Source organism: Crotalus tigris, unplaced genomic scaffold (genome assembly GCF_016545835.1).
Source record: "Crotalus tigris isolate CLP2741 ecotype Arizona unplaced genomic scaffold, ASM1654583v1 scf7180000020183.615534, whole genome shotgun sequence".
In the NCBI taxonomy this organism is placed as follows: domain Eukaryota; kingdom Metazoa; phylum Chordata; class Lepidosauria; order Squamata; family Viperidae; genus Crotalus; species Crotalus tigris.
In genome coordinates, this window is record NW_024097896.1 from 420,757 (window position 1) to 433,933 (window position 13,177).

General features: G+C 39.3%; 1 protein-coding gene across 2 annotated transcripts in view; it reads right to left on the reverse strand.

Annotated features, from left to right (window-relative positions):
* Nucleotides 1-13,177, reverse strand: part of SRGAP3 (SLIT-ROBO Rho GTPase activating protein 3) — a 211,044-nt gene that overhangs the window by 78,380 nt on the left and 119,487 nt on the right. The gene's annotated exons all lie outside the window — the stretch shown is intronic.

The window sequence follows — 13,177 nt, forward strand, 5'->3', positions numbered from 1 at the left end:
GTGACGCATTTGTTGAGTTGCCCCATTTTACAACCTTTCTTGTCCCAGTTGTTAAGTGAATCACTGTAGTTGTTAGTCAAACTGTTGTTAAGTGATTCTGGCTTCCCCGTTGACTTTGCTTGTCAGAAGGTCACCAAAGGGGATCACGTGACCGTGGGACACTGCAACTGTCATAAATATGAGTCAATTGCCAAGTGTCTAAATTTTGATCACATGACCAAGGGGAATGCTACAACAGTTGTAAGTATGAAAACTGGTCATAAGTGACTTTTTTCAGTGCCGTTGTAATTTTGAATGAACTATTTAAGTCAAGGACTACCTGTATCTGTCTGTGACCTCAGAGGGGGTCGCTAGGGCTACCTGACTTCTTTATACTTGTGAAAGAAGACTGGAAATTAGTTCTTCATGTAGGTCTTTTTATTTATTTCACCCTTTCCTTTTTTTTTCCTTTTTCTTTGCACTTTTTACTCTCTTTTTACTTCCTTTTTTTCTTTCCAAGTTCAGTTCTTATTAGTTTTTATTGCTATAATTAAAATCATATATAATATGTTTAGGTTCACTCTGGGTCTTGCCACCTTCTACCATAAATCTTTTATGGTTTTTTTCCTGCCAAAAGCATCCGTCAGATAACTGGCTATATAATTAGAGTCCCTTTATTTGTCACTGGCCTCTCAGCATGCAGGGAGAATGTTTCCAAATAATCAGTACAGCACAACTCCCTGAAATCAAACAAACAACCTGCGAGGAGGAAGCACTCTCAGTTAAACTGTAAGTTTATACAGCCATTTACCTGCAACACAAGTATAGCTAGCCGTAGACAAGCCCCTTCATAATCTGCACAGCAATTCAGAGGCTCATGGAGATTTGTGCATGTTTACAACAAAGAAGTTTCACTGTAAAGTATCAAGGAGGCACCTCCAAAAGAAAGAGAGGTAGAAGAAGAGGGGGGGAGGGGCAGAGGGAGTGGGAGGAGGAGAATGTGCATGGAAGAGTGATTGCAAATATAAAAGTATTTCCATAAAACTTTGCAGCTTATCAGAGGTACAAAAGAGTCCTGGCTTTTGTAGTCAAAGAATCATAACCTAAATAAGAACTGTGAGCTAAGGGGAATAAACATGCTACACACAGCACACACACAGAGATGCATTCAAGGATATAAAAATATCTGTACAGAAGTATATGTGTACAAAACTATATGCGTACAAAGTTAAATTTATATACTCAACGTTAAAGCATCAAAAAGGAGATGTACATAGGCACAGTAGCACCATTAAGGTAACATAATCTTTCTTGCATTTTCCCAGATTTGGCCCAAAAATGTCTGCTGCAGTTACTGTTAATTATATATATTTATTTATGTGTGTGTGTGTGTGTGTGTGTGTGTGTGTGTGTGTGTATATTTGTTTTCTGAGGTTTTCGCGGGTGTTTGTATGTAGGTCTTTGGTTATTCGGGTTTTCTCCCGCATAAAATTGGAAGTGTCTTGGCGACATTTTGACGAATGGGACTTCGTCGAAACGTCACCAAGACACTTCCAATTTTACGCGGGAGAAAACCCGAATAACCAAAGACCTACATACATATATATATATATATATATATATATATATATATATATATATATATATATATATATATACACACACACATACACATACACACACACACACACACATATATATACATATACATACACATACATACATATACATATACATATATACATATATATAACTCTCATGTATAATGACCTTAATTCGGACTAGAATTTCTACTGTTAACATCACATGACCCTCACCACTTAAAGATAGCAGTTCCAATAGTTCCAGTTGCAGCAGTTAGGCAAAGATTGCATTATTGTTAGGTGTGGATCTCCTGCTTCTCCTGCCCGCCAACTCCTCCCACCCATCTCCTCCCCATCTCTGCTTTTTTGCCTGCCTTGCACTCCACCACTGCTGTCTAACCCTGCCATGCCCTGCATCTCCCTAGGTGAAGGTGGCAAATGTCAGCACTGTTCAAGGCTACACAATGCCCACACCACTGCGCTCTCTCCTCCACTCGCTCTGCCCTGTTGCCTTCTCTCCAACCAAATCCAACAAGCTCCCTTTGGCAGAGAAGGGTCTGCCCTGCTTTGCTACTTGAGTCCTAGGGTCACGCCTTTACCCAGTGCCTGGATCCTGGGCCAGCAGTGAGGAAGAAGATGGCGGTCAGCAGGGGCAGTAGGAGACAGCAGGGGTAGGTGGCAGTGGAATGCAAGGGAACCAAAAAAGCAGAGATGGGGTGAGATAGGGCAGTAGCTGAAGTGCATGCTGTGTTCATAAATGCAGGCCAGGTGCAAGTGCCAGAATTTTGATCACGTGACCATGGGGGTACTACTATGGCCATAACTTTGAAGACCCCGGGCATAATTTACCATTCGTTCAGTGCTATAACTTCAAACAGTGGCTGTTAAGCGAGGACTACCTGTAAAATTAACCTAACATGTCACCTAATCTAAACCCAGCAGAAACTAACTTTTAATCACTATTTTTTCCTTTACTGCTTTACCTTCCTTTATTTTACCGCTTTATTTTTTTAACTTCAGTAGTGCACCATTTCACAATTTTTGCTGTCTCTGAAGATAAAAGGGTTTCAGCCAAATATTATAACGATGATGCTCTTGCAACACTATTGCTAATAGCAGTTATAGCACAGATTAAATTACTGCAAGGGCAATAACAATTGATCCATAGGAAAAGCATTCCTACTACTGTGTGTAGTAGCCAAGTGTAGGCCTTTACCTAAAATAAAGCACAACAAACAAATCAAAAGTATACAAACACCAGAAATTCTAGATATGCATTACTTTTTTAAAATGTTGTGTTCCCTGTTTTAATTATTGTTCTCCACTATGAATAGAGTTGTGAGATGCAAGCTGAATTACAAACATTAAAAAGGTTTGAAATAGTTTTCTTACTATAGTTGCCACACCACCGAGATACCCAAATAGGATATATCAAGTCTTTAGATTTGATGAAAATTATCACTCCCAAGCTAAATGTTCTTGCTCCAAGTTGATTACACCCTCTATGTTCTACAGGTAGTCCTCGACTTACAATAGTTCATTTAGTGACCAAAGTTACAATAGCACTGAAAAAAGGGACTTGTGGCTGTTTTTCATTTACAACCATTGCAGCATCCCCATCGTCACATGATCAAAATTCAGACACTTGGCAACTGACATGTATTTATGACAGTTTGCAGTGTCTCAGGGTCCTGTGTTCACGTTTTGCAACTTTCTGACAAGCAAAGTCAACGGGGGAGCCAGATTCACTTAACAACCGGGTTACTAACTTAACTGCAGTGATTCACTTAACAATCGTGACAAGAAATGTCATAAAATGGGTCAAAACTCACTTAACAGAAATGTTAGGCTCAATTGTGGTTGTAAGTTGAGGATTACCTGCGTATATTTATGTTGTACTTTTCCTGGAATCATAGTTTTTAAGCTGCTTTATAGAACTTTACCCTCTGGTATTTAGACCACATTTCTTTACCCTACTTATTATTTCTTGCCCAGATAGAATTTGACCCTTCTAGGAAACCTACGTACTGTCATATTTGTAACCAGCAGCCCAAACCTATTTCAAGCTAGATCCAACTGCCACCTATGAGTATTCACAATTTCTGCATGTACAATATTTGGGTCACTGATGATTGAAAACCTCCCAGAATGCTAAAAAATTATTCCAACAGTGGGTTGTATCACTGTTAATGAGTTCTCGATTTTCTCAGAGTGAGTGGATGAACTGGATAAACTGAAAGCATACAACCCTATTTTGGAGGTGTTCAGGATGCTTAAACTAGCATAACCATAAACTCACACAGTTTGCCATCTTTTCCATAATTTCTTCTGAAACTATCTCATCTTTGTTATTTTGGTCATATCAATTCAAGGACAGATCTAATTTTTTTTATTCCAAAGATTGTTTTACAGCCATCTTGTTCAGTAGGGAAGCCTGTAATAACCAGTTTTGTTTTCTATCGCGTATATGCTGCTCAGTCCAATACGTCCCAAACAGTTTAACAAGGGGAAAAATATAATATTAAAATTTTACTGTTAGAGTTCAAGTCAATGTTGGAATTATATAGCCTGGCTGGATGCTTGATCTGCCTTGAATTTGTGATCTACAAACCTACAGGCTAAAGGCCTGTGGAGATTCTCAGTCATCCAGATCATACTTGTCTCAAAGGTGCTTTTTCAAAAGGCAACTGGACTGTTTTTCCTTGAGGAAACAGATGTTTTGCTTCTCATCAAGAAGCTTCATCAGTTCTGGCAAGATGGTTGGACTAGATCAGAGGCTGAAGCTGGCTCAGGAATTCTGGGAATTGAAGTCCACGAGTCATAAAAGAGCCAAAGTTGACTACCCCTATTGTAGTGGCACAGTCTTCCATCCTTCCGAGGTCGGTAAAATGAGGACCAGATTGTTGAGGGCAATGTGCTAACTCTGTAAACCACTTAGTGTTGAGTCCGTCGCGAAATGGTAAGACACGAGAAGCAGTTGTAGTTCTCAGGAAACCTTTATTCTTCAGTTCAGCTTACATTGGAATATGGCGGCAACGCCTAAAACTCTCGGCCTCCTTTTATAGGCCTTTCCCAGGTCAATCTGCTACTTTTGGCGCGCCAGCACCCGCGCATGCGCACACGTACTGGCGACAGCTTGTCTGGTCCTGGGCAGCTTGCACCTGCCCGGGACCGCCTACAATGCCCCGAGCCTGCTTGCAAGGCTCAGGACATAACACCCCTTTCCCCCGGGCTAAAACTACGACCAATGCCATAATAATACACAACCCACTCTTAGTACAATGCTCTGCTCCCCCAATGTTCGGAGTTCCCCCCGTTTCCATTGCCTTAATGTTTCTACCTTCCTACTGGCTCTGTTTAGCCAATAGTGTTATGTAATCCTCTAAGTACTTAGGAGATTTCCTTGCTCTCTGTGACCTCCTAAGCTCTGGGTGTCTGACAGGTACCCCTGACTGAGGGGTGATGTGTGCCTGTTTCCCTTGTTATGCCTTGGTGACTCCCAAGGACTGTGCTCCAATGCCTGGCCTGCTTGCTTGCCCACCGGGCTCGTCAGGCCAGGGCTTCTTCCAGTGTATGACCTGGTTGTCCCACCTAGCTGTAGGCTCTCTGGCCCTTCTAAGTAACTGTCACTGTTGGGCGTTTCTGTAGAACGTCCTAGGTCCTTCCAAGACCTGTCAGGAGGCTGTCTATCCCCTGAATCCTGTTCTGTGTCCAGGCTTGTGTGGGTTTCAGTACTGTCCCAAAACTCAGTTGTCCCCTGAGTGTAGTCAGAGGTGTTGTAGTCGGAATTTGGTTCCTCGACCACCTCCCTGTGTGTTTGCCCCCTTCTAGGGACAGTGTTGAAGTCAGGCCAACTAGGAGGAGTGTGTGCCAGCTCTCTTCCCTCACCTGGTTCACTTTGAGGTAGTTTTCCACCCTGGCTACGTAGGACTCCCACCTCTCTGGATGTGAGACGTCGAATTCCGAAAGCCTTCCAATCTTTGCCATTTTGAATCAGGAAGGGTCTATCAGCCAGCCTACCCCCGAATGCGCACTGGATTGGTGGGTAGCTGCCGAGTCAACGCCGTTCCTGCCGCTCCAGACTCACTCGGGTAAGCTTTACACCTTTTCTTCTTTGATGTAAGGCGATCCCACCTTCGTCGCCAATGTTGAGTCCGTCGCGAAATGGTAAGACACGAGAAGCAGTTGTAGTTCTCAGGAAACCTTTATTCTTCAGTTCAGCTTACATGGGAATATGGCGGCAACGCCTAAAACTCTCGGCCTCCTTTTATAGGCCTTTCCCGGGTCAATCTGCTACTTTTGGCGCGCCAGCACCTGCGCATGCGCACACGTACTGGTGACAGCCTGTCTGGTCCCGGGCAGCTTGCACCTGCCCGGGACCGCCTGCAATGCCCCGAGCCTGCTTGCAAGGCTCAGGACATAACACTTAGAGAGGGCTGTAAAGCACTGTGAAGTGGTATATAAGTCTAAGTGCTATTTTCAGCACTTAGATTTTCAGAAGCTAGTTTTATTTATCCCAGTAGGCCAGATCTGTGTTATAAAAATATAGATATTAACTAGATAAAAGTTAGAAGATAATAAAAACATTAACTCTTTGTTGCGATCTACTGGTTGTCCAGATTTCTTCAACACAGATCTGATAGCCATAATCTACAGACATGTACCGGTAGGTCAGGATTGGCCTTCAAAGCTTAGGCAAGGTGACCAAGTATGGTGAATTTAAGCTTAATCACCAGCGGGGAAAAAGATACAAATGGCCAGGGTGCTGAGAAATATTATTAATGTGTAAATCAAATAAATGATTCAGCTTTGTTAAGCTCATATTTCATTTTCCCCTTGAAACCATTATGTTCAATAATATATTACTTCTATTTAAAATTGATGAACCACTTTAGAAGCTTCAGCAACAGCACCATTTCTCCCATTCATTCTACACTTTGAGACCTCTGAAAACAGGGAAGATCTCATGAATTCACTACTACATCAGGGTTTTATCATAAAAAAGACACTCTTAGATAGCAAAATGAAGGAACAACTCTACCTTTGACCTCAGTAGCATACTATAAAAATTAAAATATTTTAGGAAACAAACTATATTCATTAAGCTAGGTATGTTTAGCCCTAATATGCTTAATCTGCAAGATGTTCCACAGTCAAAGCAAGTATGAATAAATTCCTCTTGAGGCCAAGTTGTATAATATCAAGGTTATAGAAAAATCCAACAAAGTGAATTTTAGATTTAAGTAGCAAGCTAAAGGCTTCTTGAAGGTTGTTGATCTATTTTATACATAAGAATATAGTGTATAGTGCATAGGCAGAGCACAATAGTTGCAAGCTTCCTCAATTGTAATGCTAAGCAACAGTCAGCTATCCTTATCCATATAATTAAGCTACATGAAGCTGATATTTTGTTTCCTCACTGGGAGATGACAAACTAATATTTATGTCTATTTCAGCAAGCTAAGAATAGGTAAAAGTCTATGCATACAGGATTATATGTGTTTTAATATTTTCTAGATCACTCTTTTCACCAGGTTAATTCTGAGTCCTGGGATCTTGACTCTAGAGGACACTAGACGAGGTTAAAATATTCTAAGTCATAATTCCCATCTATTAGCTGTAGTAAGAAAGTACAAAGCAGAGAGGGCCACACCTGCATTTGGGAAACTTTTATCTTCCAAGTACCTGTCCCATGTACTCAAGTTAGCAAGAATTCAGTATGACTAGAGACTGTACACAAAATACATCAATTCACTGAAGTACTCTATTAGTTGGGTTCATATCCAGGCAAATAGCAGTAACATTAATTCTCAAAGCTAGCAAGTCTCCTACATTATTCCTACTTACTCCTCCTATTTCCATCAAACATACTACTTTTAACATAGCAGTCACAATCTTCAAGTGACCACTTCATTTTTAAGATATGTTAAACTAGCCTGGGAATATTTTAGAACCAAGTAACAGAATGGTAATTGCTGGAATAAACATAATAAACTTATTTGCAGCAGCAGTGCAGAAGCTTCAATTAACCAGACTTCCTTTTAGCTCCTCCACTTTGAGTGTCACAAGGGAGGAAAGCACTTAGGCCTGCATATAAAGCCTAGATCTTTAGCACAGCAGAGATGGATGGAGGAAGAAACAGCCAATGGCAAGAATATCCACATGAATTGTTCTGCTCTCTTCAGTAACAATATATTTGAGATAATATGATCTCAAGCAAAATGTTGAAATGTATTTCTCACATTCAAACACTTAGACCCTTTAAGGACAATATACAGAAAAAGCAGCAGGACTTTTTTCTATTATGCTTTTAAAATACTGATTTATCTCTTGTTCTTTCTGCCTTAAAGCAACAGCTCTTTATCCAGCCCCTGCTGTTTGGAAGATTTTCTCTGAATCCAAAATATCTTCTTTTCCCATGCAATGAACAAGAAGGTTAGAGAAACATACTTTGGTTAAACCAGCTTCAGAACAGGCCTGTGATTTGAACAGTGCCAATAATTAACAATCCGGAAGAAGGAATAAAAACATTATTAACAGCATGTTTATAATTATGTTTATTTTAAATATAAAAATAAAATAAAATAAAATTCAAGATGCAAACAATAGTTCAATGCCTTTTCCCTACCCTTCAAACATATTAGTCTAGAAGAGCCAACACTTTCCAGCTGCTTTTGTTTGGGGACTTAGAAATAATTAGTTCAACATTTGCAGTATGTTCCAGGGGCTTGCTCAATCCATTCACCAGATGTTGCTCTCAGATCCATCTGGCTGCCGAAATGAATGGAAGAGCCACAATAAGCTGGCTTTGCTCTTTGACTGCAACAACAGCCACCAACTTCATGGGTCTCATAAGGATTTCAAGCCCATTAAGTTTTGGACCCTTCTTTCTTTTCATCTTAATCTCTCCTAACCTCATTATTAATGCCCTTAGAAAAGATATATGCACAAATATGTTTTTCTTTCTCAAGCAAGAAAAATATGCTGTGTGTAAATAGAAAAAAGAAGCAAGACAAGTTCTGAGATTTAGGCAACTAGCTGGCATGATATAAATTGTAATTCTTTAAAATAATGATTGTTTTCAGCACCTGAATAGTCTTCTGTCTTGTCAGATTTGGCAGCTTTCCCAACTATAAATGACAACAGTCATTAATCCTTTAATAAGTGAGTATAGACATTGCTCAGTTAGATAGTCTGTCTTTTGTATAAGGCAGCTTTATGTTTTTATTTTAAAATATTGAATTGTTTAGGATTTTGTCTTGAATTTCTCATCACCCATAAAGTCCAATCAAAATCATTCCCCCCCCCAACATCATTTAGATAAGCACAAAAACAGGATGAACAGGGTCCTTTCACGGCCATAAGCAGCTCATCAGAAAAGGCTTATGGCTCATGTGGTTAAAAGTACTGAATTTTACATTGTGTTATTACTTAAAAGAATTTTTTTTAAATGATGTATCCATGCGATTGGGTGAGCTCCCTACCTCCCCTCAGCTCCTGTCAACCTAGCAAATGCAAGTAGAAAAATAGGTACCACTATGGTGGTGTGGGAAGAATCCAGAGAAAGAAATATTTTGGGAAATATTAAAAAGGCAGAATATATTTCTCCAAAGGAATAATGGAGAAGATCTTTAAAAGGCAGAAACTTCTCCCTCAGCCAGCCAGAAAACTCAGCAGAAACCAGCTTTTAGAAATGCAGATGTAATAATCCATTCAGGAAGGTTGGGGCCAGGAAGCTAGAAGCTGATGAGATTAGGAAGACAAAGACCTCTAAAATCTACATACCCCACCCAAACTCTAAAAGACATGATCTTTGGGAACATAATAGGATTAACCCACCAATACCAAAAGGGCACACTCAGACTCAGGTCAAAGTACATGACACAGGAAATACAAAACCTCAAACAGGAACAGGAAACAACCTCAAGAGCCCCAGAAGGTATAAAAATCCACCACTCCCAGCTTTCCCAGAGCTATGCTTCTATCTGGCTTTGCTCTTCAATAAACTCCAATCTTCTTTCTAAAGCAGTTTCCATTTTGTTTATTCCCAGCTTGGACTGGACCCTGATGAAGATTTTTCTTTCCATAGTGGTAAGGTAACAGCGCTAGGTGATGTCATGCTGGCCACATGACCATGGAAATGTCTTTGTACAGTGCTGGCTCAGTGACCTTGAAACAGAGATGAGCACTGCCCCTTATAGTCAGCAATGACTAGTGGAATAAACTCTGCAGTAACTCCTTTACCTTTACTGCTACAAGAGTAATATATGCACAAATATGGAAAGACTGACAAATATCCATTACGAAGGAATAGAAGACAACTAAATTAAACTAGTCTAGATGACAAAATTAACTTTTTGGATTAGAAAAAGATGAATGACTACATGTATTGGTGACTGGAAAACTTTATGGACTTTTTTTCTACAAAAAAGAAAAGAAAAATAAGATGGAATGAGATGGAAGATTTAAAAGGGTAGTTTATGGAAAAAAGGAAATTATAATGTAATTTTAGAGAAGAGGGTAAAATATAAATGCACTTATAACTATTCACAAAAAGAACAGAAGCTGCTGCTTCTTAATCTTTTCCCTTTTATCTATTTGTTCTTACTATTTTTCATTATTTTCTTCATTTCTTTTCTAGATATACATGTCTGTTGTATATAGTTTCTGAATATACACACGGGTCTGTTCTGAATACTATGTTAATATTTAAAAATATGACATTTGCTGAGTGCCAGTTTGGAATATTGGAGAAGGTGCTGACTAGAAACCAGGAGACTTGAGTTATAGTCCCATTTTAGGCACAAAAGCTGATTAGGTAACTTTGGGCCTCTCATCACAATTCACTTCACAAGGTTATTGTTGTAGAGGATAGAGGAAATAGGAGGCAGATATTTTTGCCATGCTGTGTTGATAGTTAAATAAAAAAGACAGGCTAAAAATTTAATAATATACCCTTCTTAAGTTATATCTAAGTTTTCATTCTGGCCAGGAATGCAAAGATTAAGGATAACTCGGATGAAGAAGTTGCCAATCATTATCCTTTTTGAGTAAGCAGAGAATACACCCTCCCATTATTAAGCTCAATAATGAATTGAGCTAGTGAAATCAAATCCATCTCTAGATTAATTCCACTCACACACTTTTCTGTCAGCGTTCCACCCTGCAGTTATCTTCATTGTTTTATTCTTGGCATAGCTATGGTTCCAAAATGAGTTTTCCTCTAAGAATCTGCATTGCACTAAAATAATGTAAAGAGACCAACTGGACACAACTGCCCCTTGATGGCTCCTGTAGACAATATGGTCTGTTTGGAATGATTTTGTCATGCTTCTCCTGGAAATTGGTAAACATCTAGGTTTTTCAGACTTGGATCCCTTATTCAGCACCTTCACGACTGAAGGCTCACAGACCCAATTAGTTGATGATGTTACCTAGTCAGGTAATCAAAAGTCTGCAGGCAAACAACCAAGCTCAGAGAGCACCAAGGACCTCACAGTTCAACCCTGAATTACAGATATTCTCTTCTATTAATATGTTTACTATATGATCAGCAGATATCATTTCTTGGAAGAAAAACATGTGTCTCCAAATTTCTTGTTGTTTTTCCTTGATCTTTCTGCTTAGCCAAACAAGTTTCATCGGTTTAAAATGCCCCAAATAAGACACTACCTCACTTGCATCATACTACTATTATTTGGCAATTTGTAGCCAGATTTCAAGAGCATGACCTTGGAAGACTCCAGGAGGCATCAAAAAAAAAAAAAAGCTGTGGGTGGAGGCCACATTCAACTAAGCACCACATTAGTTCCATTACACTGCTATTGTTCTTCAGTTTTCAGCAGTATAAACTTGCTGGACGCCAGAGTATGCAAAGAAGTACTCAGGAGCAGGGAAAATGCATTATGGAACCTGCCGATTCTTGGCTTAGTATTTTCCAGTATCCAGTTTCCTCATAACACTTAATTGCCAGAAAGTCAACAAACATTCTCATTAGTCAACAAACAAGCAAGCCATAAAAGTGCTTTATTCTGTGCTCCTTCTGAAAGCTTGCATCTGTTGCTACCCTACTAGAAATGGAAAATATGTCTGCCTAGAGAAAGGGCAAAATTTCAATCATTTGAATATCTCTTTTGCAGTAAGGCAGTATTTTTTTATTCCCAGCAACTTGAAGATGTGAGCCAGCAAGGACACAGGCAGCTGGGAAATTCTGGGAGTTGAAACCTACGTGTCAAGTTGCTGAGGTTCAGAAATGCATTTTTTAAAAAAAATAATAATAACATGTATTATTACTTCCATCCAGATTATATTAGTTTTCACATCCACGTATACCAATCTCTACACAACTGTGATTATTATCACAGAGCACTGAATGAATTATAAAATTGAAGGAACCTCTCTCATGTCTCTTCCAACTCTGTTATTCTGTTATCTCATCAGAGTAGTAATAATATGTACCAACCAACTTTACACATAAGAGGACCTGGTAAAAGGATCAAGGGAAATTAACAATAGAGAATGAAAGAGATTTCAATAAGAAATGTAATACAAACACATTCAGAGCAAAGTTGAATAAAATAGAGTTAAGGACTATTTCCCCAACATCACATAGTTGAAGGTTTCAAACTCGGGGTGGGTATCGTTGAGGTACAAGATGGTTTGGACCAGCAAATAACCAATACTTGCACTGTAGGAAGATTGCTGGAAAGGAAACATAAAACTTCAACTAGTGAGCTGCTAAAGCAGTGGTTCTCAAGCTTTTTAATGCTGTGACCCCCAACTGGTCGTAAGTCGAGGACTACTAACCGGTCGTAAGTCGAGGACTACTCAACTGGTGCAGCACTGTTTGCAGAATGGGACTTTTGGCGGGCTCAGCAGGGCAGAGACAGCCTGGACAATTCCTATTGGCTTTTGAAAGCCAATAGAATTAGACTCTATTCAACAGAGTCTATTCTATTGGCTTTCAAAAGCCAATAGAATAAAAGGGAGTAGCACAGCTAAGGAAAAGGGGAAAAAATGGCGGACTGCGTTGTTTGGCGACCCCTGTGAAATGCTCGTTCGACCCCAAATGGGGTCCCGACCCACAGGTTGAGAACCGCTGTGCTAAAGAGTCCACAGTATGAATATATTTTTTCTTATAACGTGGACATGTAGAGTTCATTTGGAGTTCAGAATTTAAAGATAACATCAGAAAATGATGCACACTAAAAAGTATCAGTCACGCTTTCCCAAAGTAGACATCAGATTAAAACTGGAAATCAAAGGGAATACCTAATAAAAGTATCCTGAAATATTAATGAAAAGGAAGAGAAAAATACCTATCTGTTTACATTCCTGGACATTACTAATTGTCTAGATTCTATAAGACAAAACAACTTTGGAAAATAAGGACACCTGCAGTAAATACTATGTCAGTTAATATAAACATACATTCAGAACTTCCACACAGAAATTCCAATGAAGGCGTTATATCAATATAAATAATTACGTAAATTCAATTTGTGCAAACCTTATCCCGATAAAGTATCTAACACATCCTTCATCAAATGCAACTATGTTTCCTTACTTTGTCCTGTTGAAGACATCCCAAAACAACAATATCAATGACTGGACCT